Source organism: Aethalodelphis obliquidens, unplaced genomic scaffold (assembly GCF_003676395.1).
Source record: "Aethalodelphis obliquidens isolate GAN/ISIS:26980383/991018 unplaced genomic scaffold, ASM367639v1 scaffold73, whole genome shotgun sequence".
In the NCBI taxonomy this organism is placed as follows: domain Eukaryota; kingdom Metazoa; phylum Chordata; class Mammalia; order Artiodactyla; family Delphinidae; genus Aethalodelphis; species Aethalodelphis obliquidens.
Window position 1 is genome coordinate 4,370,013 of NW_020838017.1, and position 8,093 is coordinate 4,378,105.

Consider the following 8,093-nt stretch of genomic DNA (forward strand, 5'->3'; position numbering starts at 1 on the left):
TTTACTTTCCATCTCTATAGATCTGCCTATTCTGGACATTCCATGTGAATGGATTCATCGAATATCATTGGTGACTGGCTTCTTTCACTTATCATAGTGTTTTCAAGGTTCATCCATGTTGTAGTGTCTATCAGTACTTCATTCCTTTTTATTGATGGATAATATTCCATTATGGAGGAAAGGATCAAGATGGAAGAGTAAGAAGACACTGAAGTCACACCCTCCCACAGGCATATACGAAAATTACAACGACTTACAGAGTAACTGTTTATGAGAATGACCTGAAGACTAGCAGAAAGGATTGTCCACAACTAAAGATATAAACGAAAAGCCAAAACAGACATGTAGGAGGGGCACAGATGTGGTCTAGTCAGGACCCACACTCCCACGCTGGCAACCCAGAAACAGGAGGGCTAGCACAACCACAGAGGTCCTCCCAGAGAGGGGTCCAAGCCCTGAATCAGGTTCCCTAGCTCAGTGGTCCTGCACCCAGTAAGTCAGGCTTTGAAAACCAGTAAGGCTTATGTTTGGGAGAGCCCTAGGGCTATAAGAGACTCTGTTTTTAAAGGGCACACACAAAATTTCACATATATTGACTCCCAGAGCAAAGGCAGTAATTTGAAAGGCGCCTAGGTCAAACCCATGTGCTGACCCTGAAAAGCCTCCCAGAGACACAAGTGGTAGCTGGGACTCTGCCTGGGGACTGAGACAATGATGGCACAGCCATTTTGGGGAATCTCACTCTACCATGCTGACACAATGCTGGAAAGTGTCATTTTGGGATCTCCCCTCTAGCCTTTTAGCACTGGGGGCCTGTCCCACCCACCCACAGGCCCACAGCAGTCACACACAACCAGACTGCATGGCCAGATGAAGAAGGAGCCAGCCCCACCCTTCAGCACACCTGTAGCCACTGAACAAGGCAGGGCCTCAGAGCCAGCTGGGCTAGGGGACAACACCACCTACCAGCAGGCCCATAATAGTTGGCACCATAACAACAGAAGCACACACACAGTTCACAAAGGGGACACTCTGGGAGCATCTAGCTCAGGTGGCCAGAGGGGAGTGTGATTTGGGCCCCATAGGACAATTCCTACATAAGGCCAACTCTCCAAGATTGGGAGATGTGATGGACATAGAAATACATGGAAAAAAACACAGAAAATTAGACAAAATGAAGACACAGAGGAATGTGTTCCAATGAAGGAATAAGACAAAAACCTCAGAAAATGTACTAAAGGAAATGGAGATGAGCAACCTACTTGATAAAGAATCAAAATAATGATCATAAAAACGATCACTGATCTTGAGAGAATGGATGACCACAGTGAGAACTTCAACAAAGAATTAGAAAATATAAAAAAGAACCAATCAGAGCTGAAGAATACAATAACTAAATGAAAAATACACTAGAGGAAATCAATAGTAGATTAGATGATATGGAAGAATGGAACAGTGATCCGGAAGACAGGGTAGTGGAAATCTCTCAAGCTGAAAAGAAAAAAAAGAATTAAAAAAAATGAGAACAGCTTAAGGGACTTCTGGGACAACAGCAAGTGTACTAACATTTGCATTATAGGAGTCCCAGAGGAAAAAAGAGAGAGAGAAAGGCAGAAAACTTATTTGAAGAAATAACAGCTGAAAACTTCCCTAACTTGGGAAGAAAACAGACATCCAAGACCAGGAAGTACCGAGAATCCCAAACAAGATGAAGCCAAAGAGGTCCACACCAATACATTGTAATTAAAATATCAAGAATTAAAGATAAAGAGAGAATCTTAAAAGCAGTGAGAGAAAAGCAACTAGATATGTAAAAAGGAACTCCCATAAGACTATCAGCTACCTTTTCAGTGGGAACTTTTCATGCCAGAAGAAAGTGGCATGATAAAGTCAAGGTGCTAAAAGAAAATTTAAAAAACCTACAACCAAGAATGCTTTACCCAGCAAGGTTATCATTCAGAATTGAAGAAGAGATAAAGGGTTTTACAGTCAAGCAAACACTAGCACAGTTCATCACCACGAAACCAGCCTTACAGAAATGTTAAAGGGACTCCTCTAAGTGGAAAAGAAAAGGCCACAATGAGAAATTAAAAAATTATGAAAGGAAAAATCTCACTGGTAAAGGCTAATATATAGTATAGGTAATGGATAAGCCATTTATAAAGCTAGCAGGAAGCTTAAAAGACAAAAGTAATAAAATAATCTATATCTATAAGTAAAGAATACAAAATTAAAAGACATAAAATATGACATCAAAAACATAAAATGTGGGGAGTGGTAAAAATATAGGGCTTTTAGAATGTGTTCAAGCTTAAGAAATCATTAACTTAAGATACGTACCTATATATAGGTTGTTATATATGAACCTCATAGTAACCAAAATCCAAAAATCTGTAATAGATACACAAAAAATAAAGAGACAGGAAGCCAAACATAACACTAAGGATACTCATCAAATCACAAGGGAAGAGAGCAAGAAGAGAGGAAGAGAGAAGAACTATAAAAATAACCAGAAAAAACTAATAAAATGGCAAAAATTACATACCTATTAATAATTACTTTAAATGAAAATGGGTTAAATGTTCCAATCAAAAAACATACAGTGTCTGAATGGATTAAAAAGAGGAAGACCCATGTATATACTGCTATAAGAGACTTACATCAGATCTTAAGACACACACAAACTGAAAGGGAGGGGATGGGAGAAGATATTCCATGCAAATGGAAATGAAAAGAAAGCTGGGATACCAGTACTTACATTAGAAAAAAGACTTTAAAACAAAGACTGTAACAAGAGACAAAGAATGGAATTAAATAATAATAAAGGGATCAATCCTGCAAAAAATATAATACTTGCAAATATCTATGCACCCAACATAAGTGTACCCAAATTTATAAAGCAAATATTAACAGACATAAAGGGAAAAATGAATAGAATAATAGTAGAGAACTTTAACACCCAACTTACATCTGGAAAGATCATCCAGACAGAAAATCAATAAAGAAATATTGGCCTTAAATGACACATTAGACTAGATAAATTTTATAGATATATACAGAACATTCCATCCAAAAACAGCACGATACACATTCTTTTTAAGTGGACATGGAACATTCTCCAGGATAGATCACATGCTAGGCCATGAAACAACTCTCAGTAAACTTGAGAAGACTGAAATCCTATCAAGCATCTTCTCTGACCAAAATGGTATGAGACTAGAAATTAAGTATAAGAAAAAAAATGAAAAAAAAACCCCAACATATAGAGTCTAAATGATATGCTACTAAACAATGAATGAGTTACTGAAGAAATAAAAAATGAAATAAAAAACTGAACAAATGAAAATGGAAACACAACATACCAAAATCTATGGGACACAGCAAAAGCAATTCTAAGTGGGAAGTTTACAGTCAGTCATACAGGCCCACCTCAGGAAATAAAAAAAATCTCAAATAACAATCTAACCTCACACATGAAGGAAGTAGAAAAAGAAGAACAAACAAAACCCAAATTTAGTAGAAGAAAGGAAATAATATATACTCAAGTAGAAATAAATGAAATAGAGACTAAAAAAATAAAAAATAAACTGGTTGATTGGTTCTTTGAAAAGATAAACAAAGTTGATCAACCTTTAGTCAGACTCATCAAGAAAGAGAAGGCCCAAATAAAAATGAAAGAGAAGTTACAACCAATACCACAGAAATATAAAAGATCATAAGAGATTACTACAATTAAATGCCAACAAACTGGATAACTTAGAAGAAATGGGTACATCCTTAGATATGTACAATCTCCTAAGACTGAATAAGGAAGAAACAGAAAATCTGAACAGAACAATCACTAGTAATGGAATTGAATCAGTAATCAAAAAATTCCCAACAGACAAAATTCCAGAAACAGTTTCACAGGTGAATCCGACCAAACATTTACAGAAGAGTAAACACCTATCCTTTTCAAACTACTCCAAAAAACTTTTAAGGAATGCTTCCAAATTCATTCTACAAGGCCAGCCCTGATTCAAAAATCAGATAAAGCCACCACACACAAAAAAATTACAGGCCAATATCACTGATGGATATAGATGCAGAAATCCTCAACATCATATTAGAAAGCCAAGTTTAACAATATATTAAAAGGCTCATACATCATGATGAAATGGGATTTATCCCAGGGATGCAAGGATGATTCAATAACTTCAAATGAATCAATGTGATATACTACATTAACAAAACAGAAGATAAAAATCATCATTTCACTAGATGCAGAAAAAGATTTTGAAAAAATTCATCATCCATTCAAGATAAAAACTCTCAAAAAAGTGGGTATACAGGGATCACCCCTCAACATAATAAAGGCCACATATGACAAACCCAAAGCATATATCATATGCAACAGTGACAAGCTGAAAGCATTTCCTCTAAGATTAAAAACAAGGGAATGATGCCCACTCTCACATTTTTATTCAACAAACTATTGGAAGTCCTACCCACAGCAATCAGACATGGAAAAGAAATAAAACACATCTAAGTTGGAATAGAACAAGTACAACAGTCACTATTTGCAGATGACATGATATTATATATAGAAAAATGCTAAGGACTCTACCAAAAAACTGTTTATATGGATTCAGTAAATTTGCAGGATATAAAATTAATATACATAAATCTGTTGCATTTCTATACACTAATAACACACTAACAAACATAAATTAGGAAAACAATCCCTTTTACAATTACATGAAAAAGAATAAAATACCTGCTAATAAATCTAACCAAGGGAAAAAAAGAAAAAAAATCATGAAAGTATCTTTTAGCAAACAGTGTTCTGTGAATTTAAAATATTGACATCTAGTGTTGAAATATACTGACATAAACTTACTTAAATTAAAAATATAACAGATATTTAACTGTAAAAAAAATAAATCTAACCAAGGAAGTAAAAGACCTATAACTGAAAATTATAAGATACTGATGAGAGAAACTGAAGAAGACACAAGCAAATGGGAAGACATACTGTGCTCATGGATTGGAAGAATTAATACTGTTAAAGATAGTTACTGGACTTATTGTAGTGATTTCACAGTGCATTTAAATGACAAATCACTAGGCTGTACATCTGAAATTAATGTAATATTGCATACCAATTATATTTCAATAAAAAAGAATTAGTAAAACATTTCCAGTTCAACATATATTTACTAAGTGCCTTCTCATTCTAAATAAAAGTTATTAAAAATATTCTGCTATATGAATATTCCATTATATAGATATTCTGTATGTATCTTATCCATTTATCATGGATACTTTGATGGATGATGGGTATTTTGGTTGTTTCCACATTTTGCTATTATGAATAATACTACTATGAACAGAACATTTATGTACAAACTTTTGGGTAGGCATATGTTTTCACTTCTCTTGGGTGTTTAAAAGGTATGTTTCTTTCTTAGTGTAGAAAACAGTAGTGACTCTATTGTTTGTCATGTTATACTAGACCCAGTACTAAGAACTTACATACCACCTTATGCAATAATACAGAAAAAAATATCTTAGGTAGTTGTTCCCACTTTTTCTTACTTAGCAGATGTCCAAAGAAGTTGCCCCCACAAAAGAGCAAAGGAAAGTAAAATCAAATTTCGGTTATATCAGCCATGCCTCCTTTGATTTCTTGCCAACACTTCACAACTACCTCAATTCAGGTTTTTGACGATTTTAGCTTTCTACCCACAGCTCAAAAATATCCTTTATGGATATTCATTTGTATATCTCTTCCTGACTGACCCAAACAATCAAAGGGTACTTACTGATAGAGGTAGAGGAAAAGGAGAATTATGTAATGGGAAAAGCATGTAGTTGAAAGTCAGAGATCTGCGCTCATATCATGACTTTAACTCAGTAGCAGTCTAACCCAGAACAAATTACTACTTAGTTTCTCTGTGCCCAGGTTCATCCTCTGTAAAAAGAAGGCAAACAGAATGGAAACTACCAGAGGGTTTCTACAGGCGTGCTCTACGTTAGCGATGTTTCTGTTTGACTGAAAGCTTCCCTAAGAAACAAATTCATAGAGAGACTGGTTCAAGATGGTGGAGTAGAAGGATGTGCTCTTACTCCCTCTTGCGAGAGCAGTGGAATCACAACTAACTGCTGAAGAGTCATTGACAGGATGACACTGGAGCTCACAAAAAAAGATAACCCACATGCAAAGACAAAGGAGAAGCCGCAATGAAATGGACTTCGACAGGACTGGGGTAAACAGAGATTCCACTCTTGGAAGGAACACACAAAGTACTGCACACATCAGGACCCAGGGGAAAGGATCAGTGACCCCACAGGAGACTGAACCAGACCTACCTGCTAGTGTCAGAGGGTCTCCTGCAGAGGCGGGGGGGGGGGCTGTGGCTCAGCGTGGGGACGAGGACACTAGCAGCAGAAGTTCTGGGAAGTATTCCTTGGCATGAGCCCTCCCGGAGTCCACAGTTAGCCCCACCAAAGGGCCTGGAGTCTCCAGTGCTGGGTCACCTCAGGCCAAACACCCAACAGGGAGGGAACTCAGCCCCACCCCTCAGCACACAAGCAGATTAAAGTTTTACTGAGCTCTACCCACCAGAGCAACACCCAGCTCTACCCACCACCAGTCCCTCCCATCAGGAAGCTTGCACAAGCCTCCTGGATAGCCTCATCCACCAGAGGGCAGACAGCAGAAGAAAGAACTACAATCCTGCAGCCTGTGGAATGAAAACCACATTCACAGAAAAATAGACAAAATGAAAAGGCAGAGGACTATGTATGAGATAAAGGAACAAGATAAATCCCCAGAAAAACAATTAAATGAAGTGGAGATAGGCAATCTTACAGAAAAAGAATTCAGAATAATGATAATGAAGATGATACAGGACCTCAGAAAAAGAATGGAGGCAAAGATCCAGAAGATGCAAGAAATGTTTAACAAAGACCTAGAAGAATTAAAGAACACAGATGAACAATACAATAATTGAAATAAAAATAGACTAGAAGGAATAAATAGCAGAATAACCGAGGCAGAAGAATGGATAAGTGACCTGGAAGACAGAATGGTGGAATTAACGGCCACGGAAAGGAATAAAGAAAAAAGAATGAGAAGAAATGAAGACAGCCTAAGAGACCTCTGGGACAACATTAAATGCACCAACATTCGAATTACAGGGGTCCCAGAAGGTGAAAAGAGAGAAAGGACCAGAGAAAATATTTGAAGAGATTACAGTCGAAAGCTTCCCTAACATGGGAAAGAAAATAGCCACCCAAGTCCAGGAAGCACAGAGAGTCTCAGGCAGGAAAAACCCAAGGAGAAACACATCAAGATACATAGTAATCAAACTGACAAAAATTAAAGACAAAGAAAAATTGTTAAAAGCAACAAGGGGAAAACAACAAATAACATATAACAAATAACAAATATTTGAAAATAACAAATAACAGGGAACTCACATATGGTTAACACCAATTTCTCAGCAGAAACTCTACAAGCCAGAAGGAAGTGGCATGATATACTTAAAGTGATGAAAGGGAAGAACGTACAACCAATAACGCTACCCAGCAAGGAGCTCATTCAGATTCAATAGAGAAATCAAAAGCTTTACAGACAAAGCAAATGCTAAGAGAATTCAGCGCCAACAAACCAGCCCTACAACAAATGCTAAAGGAACTTCTCTATGTGGGAAACACAAGAGAAGAAAAGCACATACAAAAACAAACCAAAAACAATTAAGAAAATGGTAATAGGAACATACATATCGATGATTACCTTAAATGTGAATGGATTAATTACTCCAACCAAAAGACACAGGCTCCCTGAATGGATACAAAAACAAGACCCATCTACATGCTGTCTACAAGAGACCCACTTCAGACCTAGGGACACATAAAGACTGAAAGTGAGGGGATGGAAAAAGATTTTACATGCAAATGGAAATCAAAAGAAAACTGGAGTAGCAATACTCATATCAGATAAAATAGACTTTAAAATACAGAATGTTACAACAGACAAGGAAGAACACTACGTAATGATCAAGTAAGAACACTACATCAATCCAAGAAAATATAACAATTATAAATAT